This window comes from Prinia subflava, chromosome 3 (assembly GCF_021018805.1).
Source record: "Prinia subflava isolate CZ2003 ecotype Zambia chromosome 3, Cam_Psub_1.2, whole genome shotgun sequence".
Lineage (NCBI taxonomy): Eukaryota > Metazoa > Chordata > Aves > Passeriformes > Cisticolidae > Prinia > Prinia subflava.
In genome coordinates this window covers 73,670,665-73,696,972 of record NC_086249.1, presented here as the reverse complement: position 1 = coordinate 73,696,972, position 26,308 = coordinate 73,670,665, and positions in this window count along the sequence as shown.

Here is a 26,308-nt window from a genome sequence, read left to right as displayed (position 1 = left end):
GCAAAGACAAAACCCCAGAAGGTCAACTGAAAGAAGGGTTTCCATGATATTCAGAAGGTAGATTTCTGTAAGGAAATGAAAATCAATTGCAGGGTGTGTTTGAAAGGAGAGATTTGGTGAGTTTATTACATAGAGAGATCAGTTGGATGAGAGTTCTCCATCTGGATCAGTTTTTGCTCACAGCAGTTTATTTTTGTATCCTGGACTGATGGTTCTTTCTGGGTCTATTTGCATTAATACATCTGAAACTCCTGCTTAATAATAGGTGAAAAATCTCTAGGGAGCTTATACTGATCCCTACCTCCTTGAAGAATATATTTTTTAAATAATTATTATTTTTATTTAAAATCTAAGAGAGAAAAAAGTTTGGTTTTTTTTTTTTGAAAGAATGTGTGCCAAGCTGATGGCATACAATATTAATTTAATTTAATTATATTCATGGCTTACATGATTTTTGAAAAGAAAAGTGAAGAAGGGAAAGGGAAAGGGAAAGGGAAAGGGAAAGGGAAAGGGAAAGGGAAAGGGAAAGGGAAAGGGAAAGGGAAAAGGAAAGGGAAAGGGAAAGGGAAAGGGAAAGGGAAAGGGAAAGGGAAAGGGAAAGGGAAAGGGAAAGGGAAAGGGAAAGGGAAAGGGAAAGGGAAAGGGAAAGGGAAAGAACAGGGAAAACCAGGGAAAAAATGGGGAAAAACTAGAAAAACGGGGCAAAACAGAGAAAACGGGGAAGAGATGTTGTCTAAGCTTTCCTCACAGGGAAAGTACCTCAAAAGGGGGAAAAAATGCAATGATAGTTCCTGGGTCTTGCTCCTTTAATCTGAAGAGGTGAGGCTGGAAAAAATAAGGTGCAAGCTGGGAACACTGGTGACTGTGTTGCATGAAGGGGGATAACAGAGAAATAAAAATATTACACAGAAGGAAATGGAAGTAGAAATAGAGAGGACATGGCAGGAAGGAGCTGCAAGAAGAATATGTGGAAGAGAGGGAAACAAAGGACAAGAGGGGACGTGTCTGATGAGAGACTGCAGTTCTGAAAACCTTATAATTAAGAAATTTGCCAATGAGGTCAGGCACCAAATGAAACACTGATCTTCACCTTCACCTTAAAATCATGGTATCACATCTCTAGGATGCCCCACAATACATCCAGAGGTGTGTTAAAGGTCTTTGATTATATTCAGCCCAACTGGATTCCACTAAGGTGGAATTTAACATTCCCCATAATAATGTACCTGACAGTTCAACTTGATATATCTGAACGAAACAAGTCTCCAATACTAATAAATGTTCAAAGTGTAGCATTTTTGGTGGAGAGTAAAGAAAAATATACACTGTATAGCATTAATTGCATATCTCTCAAGCATGAAATTCTGATATATTATGACTTTTAAAAAATATATGACAATAATATATTGCATACATTTCAGAAGAAAATTATGTCTTTACCTTGAAAATCTACTTTCTCTGACAAGCTGATGTAATCATTTTAGTGAAGGACGAGCACTGCAGAGAGAAAACCTGCAAGTATTTGAAGGTTAGAAACGATGAACAAAAGGCTGAGGGTTTACTTTGCATGCAAATAAGTAATTCATCACAAATCCATAAACCAATTAGTAATGAACTAATGATATTGCTTAACAACTGTATTTTTGATTAACATATAAATAATTTAGGTGAGCATTTCTTTGGTCATGCCAGTTTCTGCTATTATTTACTAGTCTTGTCATGACTGCTCTTAGATCACATGCCCCTTATAAAACATTTCCCAATCTATTGCAAGGACCAGTTTGTTTTAATGCGTTCAGTTAACACTGCTGGAGCTATTAACAAGCTTATTAGCATAATCCATTGTGATATATCATTGTATAAGAGTTCAGCTACACAACTGAATGGGACTGGGAAATGGCTTTGAAGATTTTATGATACAATAACTATCCATTTGATAAGCAATTAAAAAGATATTCTGAGACACTAAGAGTGAAGACAATGACAACAAGAGAAAAAGAGGAGGGGTTTGAGAGCAGAAGCTGCTGCCTGGTGTGGGAACCCTGTGACTTGTGTTGCTCCTGCTCCTTAGCCAGAAATTGCACACTGCTGCTGGGCTCTAAAGCTCCAGTAACAAGTTGGGTCTGACTTTGTCCTTTTAAGCAAAGAAAAAAAGAACAAAGCAGATTAAGGTTCAATATCTTCTGCTATCTCACCCATGATCAATTTCTTGATCTCTCAAAAAAACATTTTAATAAACAGCTGAACATCTGATTTGATGTTTTCTCTTTGTTTCTCCTAAATTTCAAGTTCCTTTTCTTAGCTGTTTGCATTATCCTTAGTGAACTTCTGCAGAAAGAAACAGAATAACGTTACTGAACACATTACCACACATTATTGTTCAAAACTAGCTATTATAATATATGCATAATATGTATCTGTATTGAGCTTTTAAAAATTAACATTCATTGAAAAAGGTAATATCTCTATCGTGCAAAAAGTAGATTTTCAAGATAGGGTTGCTTTTTCTGATATGCAATAGCTCTGATATTCTAGTACTTTGTTCAGCTCCGTTCTGATTCTCCAGGGATTACTGACCAAAATGTCCATTGTCCATCTAATAAGAAATATTCATGATATCGTTCATCTAACACAGAATTTTTTAACAGGTTATTTCAATATCTTACATACATCTTTTTTCTTCCTTCTGATAAGGAATGGAATGGAAAGCTGGTTTCTGAAAGCACGATCTACTGTTTTGCACAGAAAATGGAGATTCAGTTTCCAATCTATCATTGCTAATTTCTTACACCAATTTTTTAAGACTGGGTTTTCGTTCTTTAAAACTGGTATCAAAATATTAAAAAAATAATTTTTCTTAAAACCCAAATCAAGTTGCTTTAAGAGGGGGACATTATATTTTTAACTGTTTGAAATTTGATATATTTTTAAACAGTCTTAAGAGTTGTAAGACAACAGAAAGCATACCCAGACTGAACCATTTCCTGCTTAACAATTCTCCCCGCAGAGAGTTTTTGAAGGTAGACCCATGAGGAGTCCAGTATCCTGGGAAAGCAAATCAGAGAGCTGCTCCCACCCACTGCAGTCTTGTGACCAACCACATTTACAAGCCACCTCAGAATAGGAATAGAGGTTTTGTTGGCATTTGGTTTGAAGTCATCTTCCTAGAACATATTTTTAAAGCTATTCTTGTGGTTGAAAGTCTAAATTTTGGGGAATGAAAGTTTAGACCAGGAAGGGGCATTCTTTTAGTAAAATGTGGCAGTATTTCTGCTGTCTAAAGAACAAACACTATAAGAAAATGTTCCTGCTGTTCAGCTGTGATAATCAGGCACATTTCCTCAGAGAAAGGCAAAACTAATTGTGATAGATGGAATAGTGTTTTGCATTTAATGAATACAGAGAAGACTCAAGGAAGAAAGTCCAACAGGTAATGCAATTCTCCCTTTCTGATGAGGGTGATCAAAGCTGTTGAAGTAAAGGTGAATTAGCTGAATCTTCTCCAATTCTGGTCATTGATAGGTCCTGGGAAAGCTTCTTAGCATTGTTCAGATGTTGTTGAGGAAGAGCTAGCCTGAGACTCTCCTATGTGCATTGTCTTGCACCACTTTTGCATCATTTGAGAATTAGGAAAGCACAACGGTGAACTGAAGCTCTGTCTGCTAGCTTGAAGTCTGGCATCCTCTGAGCCTCCCTGAAACCTGAGAACTGAGGCCTTATATATCTCTTATTTGTTTGCCAAGAGATTTGATGATATATGGGGTGTCATCTTTTTAAAGGGGATTCAGACTCAAAACTGTGGGTTTCATTTGAGTGCGATGTGAGGTATCATATACCTCTGGCCAAGGAAATGCAGCTCATTTAATAGATAAATTGAGATGAGAAAAATGGCACAATTTAAATATCAGCTATCAACAGGAACAGGGGAGGGGGAGAGATAGAGAGAAGGAGCCCAGCTTCTTTTATTACAGCCTTAGTGCTTCAACAACAGGTAGCAGTATTACATATTCCCTTTCCACTTTAAAGCTTTGGTAATTTCCTTCCTCGTGTCGGGGCAATTTTATTCATTGTTTCCTTGCAGCAGTGATTGATGTTCTGAGCTGCTAATCTCTCTGAGTGATAACTATTTTCATGTAAGTCCATGAGTCTATGACACAGGCTGCTCGGCCAGGGCTACTGCTGACTACTTATTTTGTGCCTCATTTACATTTCAATCTTGGCCTCATGAATGTAAAACCTAGGCTGCAAATTAATAACAGGAAGAATATTAGACCGCTCCAGAGTGGGGGAACAATGCAAATCCACCAGAGCACAAGGCTTTACCATTGTGTTCCGGGAGGGACTCATTTCTTGGCCGGCAGTGAATGACATTACAGAGAATGGCATATCCAGAGTGACACAAATTTATTTCTGTCCCCAGCGCTCCAGTATATTTTCATAGAATCAGGGGGCTATTTGTCTAGGGACAATTTAGTTTCCATGAAAAATTTAAATGGTTTCTGTGGAGATAGTGGAGTGAAATTTAATTTGTTTCTCATTTACTACAGCAGGTATGAAAAGGAGAAAAATTGGATGTCTGATGGGCTGAAATTGGTGCTGTCCCTCCCCACTATCCCCAAAAGGCCTGTGGGCCTATATCATAGAGATTGAGCAAGACTACCTCATCCCTCCCCTTAGAGAATGGTAACCTTAAACCAACTTACAGAAAACCTTTGGGGAGGCTGCCAATCACCCTGAAAACAACATTTCCATCGATCCCCTGTCTGTGTGATTTATGGCTTCATTTTACGGTAATTGAGAATTAGTGAGAAGATTAGCAAGGCTCAACACTTCACCTTGATATGCACACTAAGCACCGTAATTTGTCACTAAGGGATGTCGGACACTTTTTTAGTTACACGGGGTTCCCATCTAATTGAATTTGGAGATAACACGGAAATTAATTTGACACAGGAAAATTTTGAATACAGCCATTTCCTCTATTGTAATGCACAATACTGGGCTGCATTCAGGGGCAGCTATATTGATCCTGATCACTTTCAATTGTGGCCAGCTGAAGGATGGAATACACTAAATCTTATTTAAGCTCATATGAAAGCAGTTCATCTGCAGCAATCTGTGGCAGATAAAGAATATTACCTTTCATTTTGTCTGACTGCATCAAGATGAAGTTTTGAAAATTTACTTCTTGCAGCAAATATACCAAATGTCTAAAGTCAACAGTTACAATTCAATTACAGACCTGCTCTTGTGGGCTGTTTACAGGGTAATTTGCTACTTAGGCAGCAAATGAAAATACTAACTATACTCTCCATGCATAGAGAAGTTATAGCACATGGAGAAGCCCCAAGGAAAGACAAAGAAAAAAGAATCTAAACTTCTCAGCAATTTAAAGTGCTGCACAATGGATTAGTCTTGTTATACCTTGAGTGGTTTCATACACAATCATTTTTTGTTTGTTACTGAGCCATTTTGTAGGAAGTTTATTTTATCTTGGAGGCTTAGCATCAGAGTCCAAAAAGGCGACATGGTACAGACTCTTAATATCTGGGAGACGCTCTACTACAAGGCTTACCTGCATCTATATTTCTATATGATTCCAACTTTATTTCCTACAAGCCCCTTTTATGCTGCACTTTATCCTTCAAATAAGGACTTTGGTTTCAACAAACTGCTTAGAGAGATTATTTTTGGAGAAAGGTGCTCCCTGCTGGGAATAGTGGAAGCAGATCTTGGCACTTTATGCCAGAGGGTGCGTGGCTGGGATATGTATGGACATTCTTTACCAGACCATCTGGCTTGTTTTGTTCATATCTGTTTTAGTGATAATTGGCCTGAGATGAGCTGTTATCAAAATATATTATTCATTACCTATTATTATTACATGACAGATTTTAATCTGATCATCAATTACATTGCTGTTTGGAAAGACTTTTGAAAGATTTAATCTTAGTTTAAGATGTTATTTATGCAGTCCTGTTCTGTAGTTATGGGAACATACTTGGTTCTCTGAACATTGAGGACATTCTTCAGTGCACAGGCATCAAGAGAGACAGTATTTAATGGTCAGAGATATGTAGATGGGGTCAATTGGTCTAACCTGGGCTCTCAAGATGTGGTCATACAACCTGGAAGAAATGCTACGCTGAAAGCATAGCAATGAAAAATGACAAATTCCCTGGAATTACTGAGGCACATGACATTTGTTGTCATGTGCCATCATGTCAGCACTTTTACATCCCTTCAGAACTTCAGTCTCCTGTAGCTATGTTATTTGGTCTCAGGAATTTATCTGCAGGTAGTCTTGTGCAGGAGATGAGTACCAGAACTGCAAGAGGGCAAACTGTTAGAAGTTAGCTTGTGGTTTTTACTAATTTTATGGCTGAAGAAATTGTTTCTCAAACTAGTAATTTGACGAATCTTATTAACAATGTGCATAGTGCATATGTAATTTTCTTATCACATTTTCATGGGTTTTTGCCAATTTAATATTAAAGGGTGTTAACATGACAGAAATATCACTACTAAAATAAACTTAAAGGAATTTGGATCATTTTAGCCAGGATTTGCTTTTGTATTTGGATACCTTTTGGACTATACTAGAGACATAGGTTTGTCCAATAAATGAAAAATATATTAAAATAATAAAAAACTTAGTAATACAATAAAATATCCATACATGATTTTTATGTGAAGTTATAACATCTAAAAAAATAGCTTTTTCTTCGTCTCTGAATAGCAAGCAGTGAGTTCTGATGTCATAGTTATCTGTGTTTTTTTTACTCTAGAAATTTTTTCACTGCCTGCAAGTATACTCACTTAAAGGTCTGTGCATTTCAAGACAAATTAGAGAATTTATATTGTTAGGTCATAGTTCCACTAATGTTATTGTGTCTTTCCTGTTTAGGGCTGAAAAGCTGTAATCATTTTTTTTCTCTAACAAAGAGAAAAGAGGAAATTAGAGAAGAGAAGAGAAGAGAAGAGAAGAGAAGAGAAGAGAAGAGAAGAGAAGAGAAGAGAAGAGAAGAGAAGAGAAGAGAAGAGAAGAGAAGAGAAGAGAAGAGAAGAGAAGAGAAGAGAAGAGAAGAGAAGAGAAGAGAAGAGAAGAGAAGAGAAGAGAAGAGAAGAGAAGAGAAGAGAAGAGAAGAGAAGAGAAGAGAAGAGAAGAGAAGAGAAGAGCTAGAGAGAAAAATAATAAGGAAGAGAAAGAAAGAGCTGAAGTATGGAAGACTGAAAGAGTGAATGACTGAAAGAAAACAAGGATGAAAGAAAGGGAAGAAAGAAGTTGTCAAACCCATGGGGATGACTGCAGTTTTGCCCTGAGTTAAAAATGTTCTTGGTGTCTGAAATCAAATCACCTTAGGATTTGATCTTATTAGTTTTCAGAAAATGGGGGTTACATACAAAGGGATTCAAATTTATTGTACATTTTACTTTCAAAATAACTATCCTCAACATGTTCACCCTGTTTTTGCCCTAAGACTGCAAGTGCTTCTATATCAGACACATTGTGGTCTTTGACCATGAACTTCCCTGTGCCTTGGTAGTTATAAATATGTCTGTGGATTTTAACACCCATGAGCATTTTGGTTCTAAGCATCACTAAAGCAAAGGAAAGGGACATTCTTTGCCATTTAACTCTGTCAAGAAATCTGACACAAGATTTACTCTTAAAATGTGATGATAGTTCATACTTTTGGAACACAGCTTTTCAAAACAATTGCTTAGTGGCCAGAACCTTCTCAGGAAGTAGGAGTTCTGATCCAATTTTTGCCTTTGCCTGAAATGAAATTCCAAATCACTCACCCCATCATGAGAATGCATACTAGGTGTTCTTTGCATGTGTACCTAAACATACTGAATGCATTTTCCAGCCAAGAGAGAGCAAACCTATCACCTAGACTGGAAACAGAACCACAAGTAAGGAGAAAAGAGTTCACTTTTATGTGAAGTATTTTTGTTTTCTATATCTGGTTCATTAGTTCTCCAAACAGGGTTTCCAATTTTTACAGCAATTAAAGTTTACATTTATTTAAGTTTACGTATATTTATCCACCTTCACTGTAGAATTTTAATATTTGAAGCGTAACATGAGTCAACATGGTGATCATCTATTTTGTGTCAAAATCTTCTTCCCTAAAGGAGGGCTGCCTTTGGGAGATACATTCAAAGGCTTTAAAAAAGTGTATGCATACAAAGGCTCTGCTTATGTTAGTAGGCATGATGCCATAAAAATAGGCCTTGCCCTTGGAATGGAAGGTGATGAGCTTTGGTATGGTGACTAGCTCCCATATTATTCCTTGGAGTTGGGATGGCTGCTAAGAATGTGCTAAAAAGTGGTTATGAGTGGGGCAGACAGCCCCCTTATCTGACAACTTAAAGTTATATTTTAATCTTGGCCAGTGCCATCAAGAAACTTAGAGATAAGGAAAAAATCTTTAATTTAAGAGATAATTTAATTAAGCCTCTTGGAAGCAGCAGAGCACAGGGACATAAGAGCTAATGCTGACAATCTTGCTGATAAGATGTGGACAAGGGGGAAAACTTTTAAACTAAAGGAGGAGAGATTTAGATTAGCTATTAGAGAAAAAATTCTTAAAGGTAAGTGAGGCACAGGAACAAGTTGCCCAGAGATGCTGTGGATGCCCCATACCTGGAAGTTTTCAAGGCTAGCCTGGATGGGACCCTGAGCAACCTGATCAAGTGAATGGCTCCTCTACTTATAGCAGGGGGGGTTGACTTAGATGATCCTTAAGGTCCCTTCCAATCCAAGACTTTCTATGTTTCTGTGATTCCTTCTCAGCCAGTGTTTCTTAACTCCTGCGTGCTATCACAGCATTTTGCTGTAGACTAGTTGAGGAGTGTCATGCCTCTCATGTTGCCCATTTTCCAGATAACATGCAGTTCAGAGAAATTTTGATGAGTACTCTGATCTGAAAGCCTGATTCTTAATTGTGTTTGTACCTTTCTTGCTTCTATTTTCTCAGCGTCACCCATTGGCTTCTGGAGTAGGAAAGGATGAGCTCTCTTGTTCAGGCTCTGGACTATCCAGGTGAGTGTTTTGTGACTATTTGTGATGAAGGAAATGTAGATCTAGATACCATACCTAATGGTTTATAATCCTGTAAGATTCTTTAAAGCTCACCCCAAGCTTCTAGTGTAACATTTAAGTACAGATTCTGTAAGATTTTAGGGTTGAATTCAATCCACATGTAACTAGGCAAAATTCTTTTCACTTATATCAACACTTTTGAATTGCTGAAATGCCCACAATTTTTTCAAGAGTCTTTCCTAATTGTCAATGTTTCATCTCTGCCATGAATGAACAGCCACGAAGGATTAAAATGAACTAAGAGACCACAACTGTGGCTGACATTATTTTAATTCTAGAATAAGGTGTCCCATGTTTCTTTGAAGTTCCTCCATTCTTTAGGGTTTTGATTACTCAAACTAAAATGGAAGAAATCAGATATGTGTCATAATGAAAGATGCTGAAGACGCTGGTGGAACTGGAAATGTAATAACCATATTGGTCTTCCAACGACAAGTTCAACTGAACACAATAAGGCAGCTGTCTCCATTCCCCCTGTTCAATAATGGTCCTTCATAAGTTGTGTGCTCTGAGAACATCTTCAAGTTTGCAAATGCTCTCCAGTGCACTAACCATCCTGATTTTCTCCAGTTTGGGCACTGCATTTCAACATCACTTAATGTTCCTCTTTGCTGGGTGACTTTTAATGTTACCCGAGAAAAAACAGGAGAGCAGAACCAACTGGCCCATCCCTTGCCAATGTAAATTTTTCATAATTCAAGGACTGTAACTAACTTGTGCTTTTTCTTTACATGTGAAGAAACTTCCTGTTATTAAAAATTACTCTGCAACACTAAACTAAAGATTGACAATCTGTTGGTCCGAATGAAAGAACAAAAGGTTCAGAAGCAGTAGAAAGTAATGATAATTAGAAAGAAAGAAAAAACCCCTAACTTATACCTCAGAGCTAATGCAAAAAAGTGCTTTAAACAGAAGAAAATTGCATAAGATGCTCCGTCAATGTAATTATGAAACTGGATATTGTTTATCATCACGACTAGGGCTTTACCTATCTGGGCTAAAATATACGGAGGGGCTGTACTTCTGTAATTATTGCACCTGCCCAGGAGCAAGCACTTCTAGGGCAGACGTTGGTTTGGAAGTAGAAATGATCTATTATACTTGAGAGCATTTGGTTTCCATCAGTTTCACTCCACTGCATTAGGTCAGGCTTCCATGGCTGTCTCAGGCTCCAGCTTTGCAAGGACAAAAGTCAGACCTGGCTTCCCACATACATCTTGTTTCCCACAGGGCATCAACTGGAGAGTCTTAGCTACTTTGGGCAGCAGGAAAGATATGATTCTTCAAGGAACCTGCTCTAAAGTGGCTCCTGTCCTTCCCTCCCATGGCTGTAGTGCCACGTGCCAGAGAAGTTGGATATTGCTTCTCTGTGAAGGGAAGGGAGCAGTAGGAATGGAACATTCTGAGTAGTCTCTGCCTTTCCCTTCCACTTTCTGCTGCAGAGAATCTGGGTCAGTTATCTTTCTGCTCTACTTAAGAGCAAAAGTTAAAAAGAGGACTTGTTCCTATTCAGAGAATTTCTCAGATGAGTGAAATACTTCAAGCAACAGCTCAAGTGTTTTCAACATGTTGGATGAAAACAGGAATCAACTCGAAAACCTATTATTAACAAATGTTTTTCTATTTGTCTTAAGATGATGCAAACTTGCATAATGATTTAAGTCTATAAACCATCAAACTTTTATCCCTCATGGGTTGACTTTCAATGCTCCTCAGGTTCAAGCAGATGCCGATGCTTTGTTTCCCTATGCTCTGCACCCCGAGTTTCTCAGGGACTATGAAGCAATCCTCTGCTTGATGGGAGCAGTCAGAGGGGGATGGGGTTGAGCAGCAGGAGAAAGCATAACTGAGAGACTGATAGAGACATCCTGACAGCTGGAATGGGTCATCAATAGATCCATCATGCCAGTAATTTGCAACAAATTTAACATACATCACTTTAGTCAGGCCACACTGTATCTGTCTTGTCACAGCATCAGAGTGAATAACACTTAAACCGGGTGTCACCGTTGACCTCTCTGACCCTGGAATTGACACTGCTGTTTGAGCTTGGCCTGGCTGGCAGCAGATGAGGGGAAGATTAGTACAAAAGGTGGGGGTGTACTAAAGGAGGACAGAGCATAACAATATAGCTTAACCAGGCAAACCAATGGCGTCTCTAGATTTTCTCTCAGTCCTGCTTTGCTTGATGAAGTGTTGGCATTTGTTTAGACCTTCTTCCAGCATTCTTTAGTCACATTAGCTGTGTATATATTTTTTCATTCTGACTGATTCTATATTCATGCATGAATATACATATGCAATAAAATTTGTAGACTACCAGGCGACCAGCGTGGAGACTGAGGTCTGTCATGGAGACTAACAAAGTAGAACACAAACAATGGTGAAACTATTTTCTCATCTCTATGTTTGAAATGTAAGACCCAGCCTGAGACATGAATGGATGCTTTGATTTTGTTGCCACTTTCAGCATCCCAGTGCAGACCTAGCCCTTTAGGAAATGATGAAGCTTCACAAAAAGGTTTGTCTCAGGTAGAGAACAGGAGAGACCAAGACCCTCATCAAATCCCAGAATCCTGTGATGGCCTGGGACATGTCAAAAAACATCCTAGATTATTCCATGGAGAATGAAGAGCCTCCCAGCAAGCACAGCCAGTCCTGGAACTTGGGGGAATATTTTCCTGACGTCAAATCTGAAGACTGATTTAACTCAGAACTTAAGAGCAAGGCTCACCAACCAGCTAAACAACATATTTTCATTCATCCAAGAGAAGCTGTTTCCCCCATTTTCAATCTTAATGAATACCTTCCACAGACTTCTATAGTTGTTTCTACAGACTAGCATGGAAATGACTACAAACGTGTTAATTCTCCTTGGTGCTGGAAACGAGACACCCTCCACAGCCAGGTGGAGTCCACCGAGTCTGCTCAGCTTTTACTTTTGAATCAGCACATGATAGAATTACACGATTTGTTTGCTCACCCGAAAGTGGCTTTAGAGCCATTCACCTCATGCATATGACTGGATGCTGGGTGGGCTTTTTCCCTGCAGTCATTCAGCCTTCTAAACAAATATGTGGCTATGGGCTAAATTCAGGTTTTTTTCCTTGAGGCATTGTTCTTAAGTAGGTGATTTTTAATTAATGGATTTTGAATGGTAATATAAGAAGTTGTCTTTCAGCAGGTAATTGGAATTTACAAAATTAATATGTATATGACTCGTATAATTGTTTGTCCTTTTTTTTTCCTCACAGTCTGCTTGGTGTTTGATATCTTAGTTAAACTGATTTATCACATCACTAAATATCCCTCAGCTGGAAGAACAAGAAGCTCTTTGGTTATCTGTATGTCCTATAATGTTCATATTTAATGACTCTTTGAAGGTGGAAACATATCAAAAGTGACAGAAATAATAAGAAAACTATAAAAGGTTAGAAAAATAATGCTTTATGCAATGAAAACATTTTTTTGTTTGTTTTTGCATTATTGCTTCTTTTAGAAAAGACTGGTAGTAAAGCAGAAGATATTTTCCAGTCAGTCATCTGGAATGTTAATCAGATTCTACTCATCTCTATTGCTCTCTGAATGTGAAGCTGACACCCCAGACACCCACTGACACCACTGTGAGCACTTCTCCTGGCCTTCTCAGGAGTAGGACTGGGCTTCCAAGGATCTGAGTTAGGCTGTCTTGTTTACAGCAAGGGCTATTGAGGGCAGATTATAACATTATATCTTTGGAAGGAATCATGTGTCAAAATTACTCATGCTTGTAGTCTTTCTATAATTAAGAACTGAATTGATATACCCTGTGTTGGAATTTCTGTGTTGCCTGGACAGAGGAAGGCAAATCACATTTTGCTCGGGGTTCCTGGGATTTGGCAGGTGAATGAAAGTGAATTTACCTCAGGAAGGTGAAGACCTCTGCCCCATTGCCCAACTGTCCCAACAGGTGCACCGTGAAGGTGTATCTCGGAGGAGCTGTGGTCCCACAAATGTGAGCATGAGGCACAAATAAGTTCACATACAGTTTACAACCATGCATAGCAACTGGGCTTAGCCACAATGGGGAGTCAACAATTGACTTAAAAAAAAAAAAAAAAAAAGTGATCTATTTGCATTCTACTTCAAACAGCTTATTCCCTCATTATTTTTGATGTGAAAGGAAGAGGGAAAAGAATGTATTTGACATATACCTTTGAGGTATATGTTTGGTGGTTTTGGGATTTGTTAGTGGATCCAGCAAAGAGTCGTGCTGTGTATTTGAAGGACAGTTTGAAACTTTCTCTGGACTCTAGGCAGCCCTTGGGAATGTATAACAGCTATTCAGGGTAGGAGGTAAGAGGCAGACAGCACAGGTGCTGTGTGGTCCCTTTGGTGCCATCAGCTGCAGTAACTGGCCTTACTTACCGGTGTGAGTTCTGTGGCTCTTCAGTGAATTTTTTCTGACTATCACCATATTTCTATTACTGGGGGAAGATATTTGTTAAATGAGCTATGAATACTCATGTTTGGAATATATGAGTACATAGATTTCTTTTTTCTCCAAGGGACACCAGTCTTAGGCCTAAACATTTAAAATTCAAGTATAGGATTACAGCCAGAGTACCTAATGAAAATGGATTTATTTACTTTATGATGCCATTTTTTGCTTTGGTCTAGTGTCCTTTACTGGATAAAATTTCATGTAACAGGTTATGAGTTCTTCTCAAAGATGAACCACTCCACCATTAGGCTTTCTGGCTATTGTGCACAGGGGCAAGATGAAAGTGACAGTATGAAACATTTTCATTTTGTAATATACTCACATGACATTACATCAAGGAAACTATTCACTTTTGGAGGGAATATGTGTGTGGCTATGCTTGTTTTCAAAAGTGTTATTGAATAGAAAGTTTTTGAAATTGAAATTGTTGATACAATTCTTGTGGTAACTCCACTCTTATGGCCTAATGTGGGTAGAAGACAGCACTAAGGTGTTAATAGCATCGTAGAATCATGCTTTCCACTAGGCCAGGTAGCTCAAAGCCCCTCAAAGCCCCTCAAATCTGGCCTTTAGCACTTTCAGGGTTGGGACACCGACAACCTCTCTAGGAAACCGTTTCCAGCGTCTCAACACCTTCATGGTAAAGAATTTTTCTTTTATATTTAGTCTAAACCTACCCTCTCTCAGTTCAATATCCCTTGTATCAAGGCATGCCATTGTAAAAAGCCCCTCTCCATCTTTCATGCAAGCCCTTTTTAAGCACCAGAAGGCTGCTATCTTGTCTCTCCAGAGCCTTCTCTTCTCCAGTCTGAAGAACTGCAACTCTCTCAGCCTGTCTTCACAGCAGAGGTATTCTAGCCATCTGATCACTTTTATGACACTCCTAGGCTTACCCCAACAGGTCTGCTACCTTGTTTGGTTTGGTAGGTGTTAATACCCACATTTTTTACTGTTTTCACAGGAAATTAAATGGAAAAATTACAAAAGGGAGTGATACTGAAACGTTGCGTGAAGAACCATGCAACTGTGGCTACAACTCATTCCATTCTCAAAATAGTTTACCGATCATTTTTTGGCTCTGAATTCACTCCTGTGAGGTAATTACATCCTTTATTTTCACACTTTAAAAATAAAAGAGCCTGGGACTCTATCCCAATCTCTTCCTCTCCCTTCTCCCTTACCAAAACAGAGCCACAGCCCTCTACCACTTAGAAACCTAAGATTTTTAGCAGAAGTACTTGACAGAAAAGGAAGGCAGCTTCACTTTCTAAAAATGCATTTTGTGGTAATGCTCTTGGTAATGTCATATGCATACCTGTAAGGAAGACAGCTCATGTGGGGAAGCACTTTTCCTCTATAACATGGCACTCCAGAATTTCTCCTTCTCCTTCTCCTTCTCCTTCTCCTTCTCCTTCTCCTTCTCCTTCTCCTTCTCCTTCTCCTTCTCCTTCTCCTTCTCCTTCTCCTTCTCCTTCTCCTTCTCCTTCTCCTTCTCCTTCTCCTTCTCCTTCTCCTTCTCCTTCTCCTTCTCCTTCTCCTTCTCCTTCTCCTTCTCCTTCTCCTTCTCCTTCTCCTTCTCCTTCTCCTTCTCCTTCTCCTTCTCCTTCTCCTTCTCCTTCTCCTTCTCCTTCTCCTTCTCCTTCTCCTTCTCCTTCTCCTTCTCCTTCTCCCTCTCCCCTCTCTCTCTCTCCTGTCCCCGTGTCCCTACCAGCCTGAGAGGCTGTGTGGGATGTCTGGAGGGAGCACGGCAGTGCCGGTCTCCTGTGGGCCTGAGCACCAAGCTCACAGGGGAATGATGATCCAGCTGAAAGGGAGACAGTGTGCTCCCACATTTCCCCCTGCTCCTGGGGGAGTGTCAATGCTACCCTTTGTGAGGGCTGCCTGTGAGCAAGATGTTGGCACTGAGGTGCTGAACCAGGGATATTTCCACTCACAGCCACCAAGGGCTCTGGCACATCCTGCTCAGTCCTCAGGAGGGATGGACCACTGTGTGATCTCACGTGTTTGTTAAAGCCTCGTGCTAAAGGCCTCAGGGAAGGCTGTTCCCACTGGTTTGACCTTCTTAAATAGATATGTCCCTTCTCTTGTTTTCTTATTAGTTTAATGAGTCATCAGCTACTTATCAAAATTTTTTTCAAAATTTTTGCTATGCATTATTTAAATCAGAAGCATGGAAAGAACTAAGTGTCTTGCAGTGGTTTGTTCTCTGCAGCCCTTCATTGCTCTTTTCTGCCATGGGGACAAAAAAGATGACAGTAAAATAATAATTTGGTCCAGATTTATATTCCTGTTTAAGCCTGAAGTTAAAAGATTCATAAATAATTTTCTCTTATAAAAGTCATAGACTTTATGCTTCAGTTTTCAAGAGTTTTAGATTTGAAGTTGTTAACCTTGCTGTTTAATCCCTGATTTATACTGACATGGTTAAATCCCTGGCTTATAGTGAATATTTCCATATTGAAAATAATAAAGGTGTACCAAAAACTCTTTCCCAATAATAAGTTTTATTAGGTACATCAGGTGTTACTGTAGCATAGATATACAGTAGTGTAGGTACATTGCAAACAGCATCTTATAGTATCAGACAAAGAGAACCTTTTACAAACCCCATGTCTCTAATTTCATTTTAGAAAATTAGATACTAAGAATTTTGCATAAGATAACTGTATTACTGGGATGCAATTTGGCCCAGGTTTCTAGCTTTAGTGCATGTGGCTCCTTAATAAAAAGTGTCAGTTAAAATGAAAATACAGCTTGGGTAATTAAATTTAATTGGATCTTGTCACTTTAAATCCTCTTCGTTTTTGAGTGTTTCTACAGAATTGCAGCTTCTGGTTTGCTAATTTCTTTATTGCAAGCTGTGCTCTGAACCTGACTGTCCTATAATAAAGTGGGACCTTGTTTTTGTAGAGGGATTTGAACCATGACTGTAATAACAAACAAAAGGAGGGTGGGAGCTGATTTATTGCCAAAAGAAAACCTCTCCTTTATTTTTTGCATTTCAGATAGTGAAAAATCATGGTTCTGATTTTATTAACCCTTTAATTTTCTTGCCAGTTGATCACCATTTTGCACTAGCTCTCGTGAGTATTATGGTATGATGCTATGCCTGTGACAGGTAGCAGCAGCAATTATCATACTTTTTTATACTGGAGCTGTTTGGGGAAGCAATAGGGATCAGGTGAATTGCAGTATTCATATGTAGGTCAAGCAGGATGCAGATAGTGACAATGCAAATGATATGTACTCCCTGCCAATAGCCACAGTGCAGATTCACAGGGATCACCTTCTCCAGGGGTGAGAGGTAATTCAGTTTCTTTATTACACATTGCACATGCACTGCATCCAAAGGCAAGGAAGATTTACATGTAGGTGACAAGGAAAAAAATATTGGCCCTACCAACAGACATGTCATAAAAATGATAGGTCTGTCACAAATTGTACAACTGCTAATGTCCATATTTCAAATTAAAGACAGTTGAATGAATCTGTACACTCAGGTTTTATGTGGGAAATGCAGTAGCATAGTCTCCTTGATTAGAAGACAGGTCACTTAGTGCTGACACCTCAGAACGATTAAAGATGTAAGACTGTCCTTCACAGCACAGTAGTGGTCTCCTGATTCTCTGCTAAAGCATATGGACATGATGTAATTACATTTTGCAAAGTGCTGGCGACACAAGTTTCTCAAACAGAACTGCCATGCCAGTGTAGTCTCTCTACTGTTTATAACCTTTTCCAGAGGTGTGCCTCACATCTCACCAATACTCCTGGGATAAAATCTCTGCAACCAGACACAGAAGGCTATGTTCAGCTGCCCACCCATGGGTGCCCAGGGTATTTGAAGTGCCTGAGGGTGTATGAGATTTTTGCACAGGGCCCTCAGAATAAATTTCAGAGCTCAGATGAGCTCAGATGAACTCTGTCTTCACATATTGGTGTCCACATGGGAAACACATTCCTAAGTGTGTATTTTAACCAATGAAGCTTTAGCATTTCGTTCATACAAACAATTCAATACAAGCAATCATCAGGTGTCAGCTGGGACACCCAGTCCCAGACACCTAGTCTAGCCCAGCTGACTGCTAGAAGGGTGGGAGGATTGCATTTTCCTGCCTTGTATCTATTACATCTGTTTTGATAATCCAGGAGAGTTCAACCAGCACAAATTACCTGCCTATGTTTAGGCAACAGAATCTCTAGGCCTAGAGATCCTGTAGTGCCCTTGTACTACAAAGGGGGCTCACACACAGTGACATGTGAGTGGACACCTGAATTTAAATATCTTTGGTTTGAGGCTATACAACAACGATTTTCAGGCCAGCTCCTCATTTAGGTAAAGCTCACACCTACCCTAGGAGCACCCTGGGAACACCTGGGGCACAGACACACGCCTCTTCACGTGTCCAGTCTCCCTCTCTACTGTATGGTGACCAGCTTGCTCCCCTGAACAAGGAGCTCTGTGGCTGGGGTTCTTACTCCCTCATTCCTTTCTCACTCATCTGCTGCTTGTGCCCTGGCTAAGTCACCTTGCACAGCCCCATCAGGGCTCCCCAAGGAGGTGACACTCTCCTTACCCGCATGCATGGCTGCATCAGGACACGAGAGCTGAAGGTGGCATACTGGAGGCAGGAACAACTCACCCTCTCTGAAAGAGGGGGCAATCACCATCTCTAGAAGACCTGCTTTTTTCCATTCTTTAGAGTGGAACCTGGATGACTTGTTAGTGGAATTAATCTAACTTTTAGATTTCTAGATTGATGGAACTAAGATGAGGTGCATTCCATATAATTTGTGTCTCTATATCTTATTAATGGAGCCACAGAATTTCTATCTCCTTAAAACTGTACAGTTAGATCAAGGCAGTAATAAAACACCCCAGTAATTAATTACAGGGACTAGACTCACTATAAGAAAATGTTCTGGCTTGCTGTCACTGAAAATAGTGTACAAACATCGCATCACTCTCAAAGAAGTCAGAATAAATTATTTCACACCGCTTTCTGGATTTTTACAATGTTTTATAATCTTGTTAAGGGGGCACATAAGTAAAGACAGTCTTGTTTTCATGCCTACCTTTTTTACATCACTTTTTTTAGGGCTTTCTGTAAAGCAATTCCCTACAAAGATATTTTTAAAGAGATTACATGCTTTATTTATACACAGAATAGATGAATGGATGGATAAAAATAATATATGATTTCTTACAGCAACCACTTAAACAGCATGATTAACCAGGCTGCAGTAGTCTGCTAGTAAGTCTGACTACTTGTTTTTTGTCACATTTGGGCCTTGGGATCCAGCCTGAAATTGCAATTCATTTTGTAGATGGAATATCATATTTTAATTTATAAGAATGATAGATGCAAGAAATGGTTCTTGTGTTTGGTCTATGATATCAGACACAGAGAACGGACTATACAAACACATCTTGTATTAGTGACCTTATTTTTCTTTTTTTCTTGATTTTCAAAATATTTAATCCTTCTCAATGGTATGGCATTACAAATATTCAAGTTTCTGAGGTAAATGCTAGTAAGGGATTAATTTGTGCAATTTTACTTTCCCTTCTGCCAAGGAGAGACAGATACAGGAATTACAATTAACTTTCATCAGGTTCTAAGCTCCAAGTTTATTTGGTACTGCTTGGAAAGTGCTATCTTGTATTTTTAAACTTTGGAAAACATTTCAGCTAGCTCCACTTCCTTTTCTAATGTAATGAATTTTACCAGAATTCACTGACACTTGCTGAGTATCTGTTTTACCTCGTTTATGGTTGAATATGCAGTCTTTATTGAAACTAGCAAATTAGCCTCTAAAAAGGGAAAAAATACTGTACCCCATATCCAGAGGTGTGGTTATACAGATTAATCTGCATTAACAGCTACAGTACTAGAATTAATGCAGGCTGATTAATTTGCCTGTTTTAGTGAACAATGTCTATTTTTCTGTAGTGATAAATGGCTCCTTAAGAATATATGATTACAAGTTTACAGATTGTTTTTGTGGCTGTATCTCTACCTCTTTGTTTTTTAAGGGTCTACAACAAGCTGCTGCTAGATTTTTCCAACATAGTGAGAGTAATTACTTTAAATTTATGGACGATTTCCTATTCTGTCACTTTTGTGCTAAATTAGAAACCATCTGAACTACTATTTAAAAATCATGATAACAAATCTTACTTGACTTCTTCATCATCATACTTTAAAACAGACTCTTAAATGAACATTTTTAGTATCTGATTGTTCAGCACTTGCACGCATTATTGTGAAACATTCAATTTCAGGAAAAGTCTGTGTTGGGAGTAGGGGGAACTCAATACATATATGCAAGAGATTATGCAATGCACTGTCTGAGATCTTAGGGGACACTTGGTGGCCCAGGTGTTTCCTTCTGGCCTCATTTTTTCATTTGGGCAAGCAGCCTCTTTTGGGCCCAGTAATGCAGGGTGCTACTATTTGTATAGCTCTTGCCACTGCTTTTCTGTAGAACAGCTCCTGGCTGCTTCCAAGCAGGAATTCATGTGACAATCCACATTTTGCTGCAAGTTGTGTTTGCTTGAACAGACGGTTGTAGCATTTATAAGCTAGTCCCAATGACCTTGCCTACAGTGAGTGTGGGAGAGCAAGAAGCTTACTGGAAGTGCTAACTGTTTTCAGGATGGCTGAAATGAGTGACCACCAGCACTCTTACTCCTGAACACTACTTTTTAAGCTTTTGTATTAAAAAAATTAACTTCCATTCATGTAATTAGTGCCACTGACTTCTATGATACTACTACCACCTGTGAGAGTATCACTTAAAGGTTCCTGTAGTTTTCCTTCAGAAAGTTTCACAAGCTTGAGAGAAACTAGACCAGCTACCAGTTACCTCCTGATCTCCCTGGTAGCTCTGATACTGGTAGAAAATGTCTCCCTGCAGGTTCCCAGCACTCTATTGCAGTACAAAGCAAATTTGCTGTACTGCTCCCACAGGCAGACCTGTTTTCACAGCTTGCAAGTGTACCTAGCACACTCACTGCCAGCACAACCCTGCTGCTGGCTGTGTAACATTACCTAGAATTGAGAACTGTACTTGAATAGCTCATGATCTGCACGTTGCACGAGTGCTACAGGTTGTTCCCCACTTGGTGAGCCAACAGAAAAGCAAACTGTGCACCTGCTTCGCTCAGATCACCTAAAGGCAAACATCACTCTGTCCCATCAGCAATTCCCTGAGTCAGGTTGTCTGTTATTCTTTATCAAGGCTGAATGCAGTGGCAGCTGCCAAATGTAATTGGCAGGGTGTATTTGCTGCATGCCAAAAGGACTAATGCCCTGCTATGCTATACTGATATGGCTGGTGAAGGCACGGAACCCAGCTGGTTCTGTGCCTCATATGAGTATGTCTGGGAAGGGTAATTTTGCATGACACATTCCTTGAATCGTACCCTCTATCCACTGGGAAGAAAACCTTCTATCCATTCTGGGCCATGATTATGATGTTGGTGTCTGTCATGCAGCAGTTTATGCAAATACAGTGTGTGCCCCTCTTTCTTTATATGTGTGCCTCCTTAATAACTTTGGAAGCTCTAGCCAATTTCAGTCATAAGTATCAGGAGGGGAAAGAGCTGAGAGATATTAATTTCCTCAAAGTTTGAATAAAATAGCTGTATGTATGAGAAAACCCTTTCCAGAGAGACCACTGAGAGAAGAACTCAGTTCTTCTTAAACACCAGACTGAGCAAGAGAGCCATATTGTGACCATCCCAGCTGTAGGAAAAGCTCCAGCCTTTGTCCTTTATAGCTGACTAATAGATCCATTGTTTCACAAATCTGCAGGAATCTAGACTCTGTTAGCTGTGTTGTTCAACAGATTATATCTCTCTGCATTATCTGTCCACCACAAGAAACTTGTGTGTAAGTCACAAGTGATGACCATATGTACTTTTGTAAACTATTTCCTCTAAAATCCTCCAGCTTTCCTGGGTGTATTTTTGAATACTGGATGCCTCTTTTTGTGGCCCTTTTCTCCTTCTAGATGCCTAAAAGACATTGGTTGGGTTAATGGCCTTGTGGTCAGCCACCTGCAGTAATTTCACAGGTCTGTGTTTCTTCCTGACAGGGAAGAATGGCCCAACAGGGTCAGGACAAGCAGTATTACAGATGAAATGCATAAAGACACATAGGTCCATGCAACTCTCAGGTGGCCAAGCAAACCTAAGAAACCAAGACCAGTGTTCATCTTTTGACTCCTAAACTCAAGGATTGTAACAAAGAAAATGGATTCCAACGTGGGAATCTGGAGAGTAAAGACAAAATCCTGAAAATAAAGGATGTTTGAATGCTACCCAGAATTACTAGTAATTTTGAAACTGTTACAGAACATGGCACACAGGGTGAGTGGCTTTAGGCTTATCTACCTGAGTGGAGCTGCAAAGACCAGCCCAGCAGCCTGATCTGTGCTGACACAGACCCCAAGTGCAAGCTTGCACCTCCTTGGCTGTGGGTCTGAGTAAAGGGCCAAGTAATGTCTTGGTCCTTCCTGGTGGAGCTCCAGAAAAAAAGACAATTCACTCGGCTGTCCCACAGGAGCCGTCACTGCGTATCTCCTGCACTGGCTGAGCCCACCTGCATCTTCTCTGAGCTTCCTGCCCAGATCTACTACTGTTTGGGCTGCTCATATGCAGCTGTACAATTTAGAGGGCTTTTTTCAGGGAGGGATTCATCAGGTCCCTTTAAAATAAGGCAGCACTAAAGGTTTTGTCTTCTAAGTGACTTGATAAGATAATGTACTGGAAATGTATGTCACTGTGATATTTTGGAATGGATAAATAATGTATGACTCTGGCAAATGAAAGTTTTGAACTCGAGAGGAATCACTGGCATTTTTTAAATAATTTAGGAAGTGCTCATACAAGAGAAAAATGAGGAAAAAGGTTTTAATAAATGTCACTTATTTGGCATCATAACCTCTTTAGAATGACTGGTATTTTTATGAACTTCATGCGGATATAAATGTACTTAAATGTGGAAGTATCTGCTTTCTTTGCAAAACTTGAAACCATTTCTTACAAGAGAAGAAATTCTCATTGAAGTTTAAAGTGAAGATATTCAGTGGCTACAGGAAAATTAATGGCCAGTATTGGCAATGATTATTTGCTCATGCAGAAACACAAGTGCTTGCTAATTTACTGAGCAGTTAATAGAATCCATGACAGGACTAAGTGACTTTTCAGTTGTATGCTTTTTTTGTTCTTTCATTCATGCTATGCTTGTTCCCATGCCAAAAAGTGACAATGCTGACTAATGTTTTATAGAAAATTCAATATTGTTTGATATCTCTAACAAAAACTGTTAACATGGGTCAACTCAGATGGTTAAAAAGACTGGAATACTTACATAAAACCCCCACAGTGTTTCTTGTTCCTGAGATAAACCGCCTGAATACGGTTTTATAGAAGTTGTTTATCCTTGCTTTGAAAAGGTTCTCTTGGGTGCCTATGCTTAGGGACTTCTTCCTCCCCCAACACATTTGTTTGCAGGTGACCTAGCAACTGAAAGAGTGTGCAGTTTGAAGGTCAGTGATGGAAGCCACACAAGGGGAGTTTACCAGGTCTTCCACTGGACTCTGTTCTAGTTTAGCCTGGTTTAATTTAATTTTGTTTTGTTGGTTTATACTTCCTTTTATTATCAAATCATAGCACTATTTTGGGCCTTTACAATATCTTCCATAAAATCCAATAGCAGTTTTCCAGACTGTCTGACTCAGATTGGACTAAACTATTTTTCCTCAACTTTTCTGGGAATTTCTGTTTTCGTTGTAGTTAGAAACCCATGTGTTTGGTTCACATGGATTCTGCAAATGCAGGATGGGGAAGAAATAGTACATGCACTCTTTTTTTCTACAGTAATCTTAATCCTTTAATGCTTGGTGAGGTATTATACTATTATTTCCAAAACATCTTCTTTGGAATAATATCACTCCAGCAGGTCAAATATGTAGGCATCTCATTTTGTTGCTGATGGCATTAGTAGATGTCTCTATTTTTTTTCCAGATTTTTTTTTTTTTATGCTATGTGACTGTTCCACAGTCCCCTTTTTCTTAAGAATATTGAAAGACTATGATGTGGCTCTTTTTATCTCTTTGACCACAGTCAGGAAAGATTAGAATCCTGGATAGAGCTTGTGAATTAAGGAAAATTTCTCTGAGTGTTGGCTGAAGAACTGCTGTGTTTGCCTTGGGTGTCAGTGATCATGGCAGATTAGTGATTTATCTGAGATCTGACAGGATTGCTTTTGAATCATCTCACATGAAGGTACCAGCACAGTTCCCCAGAAATGCTTTTGTAGACTCACATTCAGTCTTGTCTCCCTGTCCAACGCATGTGCACATTGTTCTAGGAAGTAGAAACCTTGATTGTGGGCTTTACAGGATGCTAAAGACATCTTACTACAAATCAACATTTGAATTGAAGATGCCAGTTCTGTCAGATGTCTTAAACAGTCCCTGGATGAAACTGGAACATGAGACAAGAGTTACCTGGCACAATTTTGTCATAATGTTTTGCTTGTCTCAAGAAAAAACCCAAACATTATGAATGCGATTAATGGCTTGACATTTATATTGATGCTTTTTGTAATGCAAATTTAGATATATTGATTAAAGAACTCGGCTTTGATCCAACATCTTTTGAATTCAATAGAAAGATTCCCAATGGTTTGAAAGACTTCCCACTATTTTAAATAACTACCAAATCCTGTTTGAAACCCAATCCTATTGATTTCAGTTGCTGTTGTACAGTATCTCCTATATAATTGAAAACCATGCTCGTTTGAAGGGTTCCTGTATTGGAAGTTTTTTCAGAATGTCATTGTAATAATTTTCTAATTTGTTTAAGAGAGGGGTCAAGGGCTATTGCAAATTTTATGAACATAGAAATAGTGACCTAATAAGGGAAAATATTTCAATACATGAATGATTTAATTTGCATGAGTCAGATCATTAGATTTTCTATGACTGATGTCTGAAAGACATTGCATACACTTTTACACATATAAATATTTAGGTATGTACATCTGTGCATGTCTATGTGTGTGTCCCAATGAAACTTCTAACAATATCAACAACTTGAGTGCATTTCTCTATAAAGCAATCTTACATCTAATCAGTGTTTTAATCCATGACATTTTATTTATTCCCTTTCTCATTTTATTCAATATAATTCATGGTGCAAATGCTGTTGAAGTCAGCAGCATTTTCCCCAATCTATATTACTACAAGTATTTTCAGGATATGGCCTGCTCACTTTAGTCTTCTTTCATGTAACCTATCCAGCACTAAGCATTCCCTAGCTTTCACTTTTCTAAGCAGAAAAATTCCTTCCTAAAGAAAATAATGAGCAGTTCATGAACACTTTGACTTTAAAATCTCATTAAGCACCTCATAACCAAATAATAGAAAAAATGATGTTGCTATCCTAATCTACATACATAAATCATCTCCAAAAAATATTTTTCATGAAACATATTCATCTTCAATTTTTTTCCATTTTTTTTCTTTAATCCTACATACATATATACACATCTATTACTGATGCAGGTAAGCTACAACTCTTTTTGAATGTGAAATTGAACTAGCAGCCTTTGATCTGAACTACAGGCTGATCTGAATTCAGGAAAAGGCTGCTGCTAAGCCACATTCCCATTCAATCCATTAAACCATTCACTTCCATGCTCCTCATCACACTGACTCCTAATTTGACAATGACAAAGAGCTCCACGGTGATTTTAAATTTCATAATTTTAATCTGTCAAGTCTGACATTTAATTAGTGCCCTTCTAACCTGTGCCCGCTCACTTGAAGGTTACTGTTGGTTTTCCTTTAGAAATTTTTCCTCTGGAAGAGTGGATTAATAAATATGTACATAACTGGCAGGGATAAAGACAATACACACACAATGGTCTATTAGTTCCAAATCTAGACAGATGAGGTTAATAATATTTTAAAGTGCTGCTTTATTGTATTAAGAGTGATTAAGCCCTTGGCTCAACCCTGTATGAGTTGTTCATTCAAAACATAAAATATAAGGTCTATTAAGCAAAGTCTAGCGTGAACGGTTACCCAAACTACAGCAGCACTGTGTTCAAAGGGCATACTGAAGGAGTGCAAAATATCTGAGGTATAATTTCATGATTTAGCAAACAAAATGGAACATGCTAGGCTCACTAAACAGACTAATTAGATTTTGATCACCAGTCAGTCATTGAGAACCCACCTTACAGACTAAAATCTGCTGCAATTTAATGTTCTGGTATTCAGTTTTCTGGAGGATTGAATTGAAATGTAGCTCAAGTCACTTGTTAAAAATGAGTTTACTGTTCTTAGATCAGCCCCACAAGGACTTAAATCCCAATCACAAAAATATGCCACCATTTGTTAGTGCTAGCAGAGTGGCCAGTCAAAGTCCTCGGGGAACAAGCATCAGCTGAGCTCTGCAGCACCATACGTGGCTGCTAGTCTGTAATGTATGATGTTCATTATATTGTCACTAAATATTGAACATCTACAAGTGAAGATAGGAATAAAAGAACATCCTTTCTTAGGGCAGGCATTAGAGAAAGAACAGCTGAGAGAGTACAGAGATATCATGAGCCTCTACTTCTCATCTGGGCTTCCCCTTTTCTTCATGGTGCCACAGTGCAAGCATTTCAGAAAATAGTAACTCTGCACG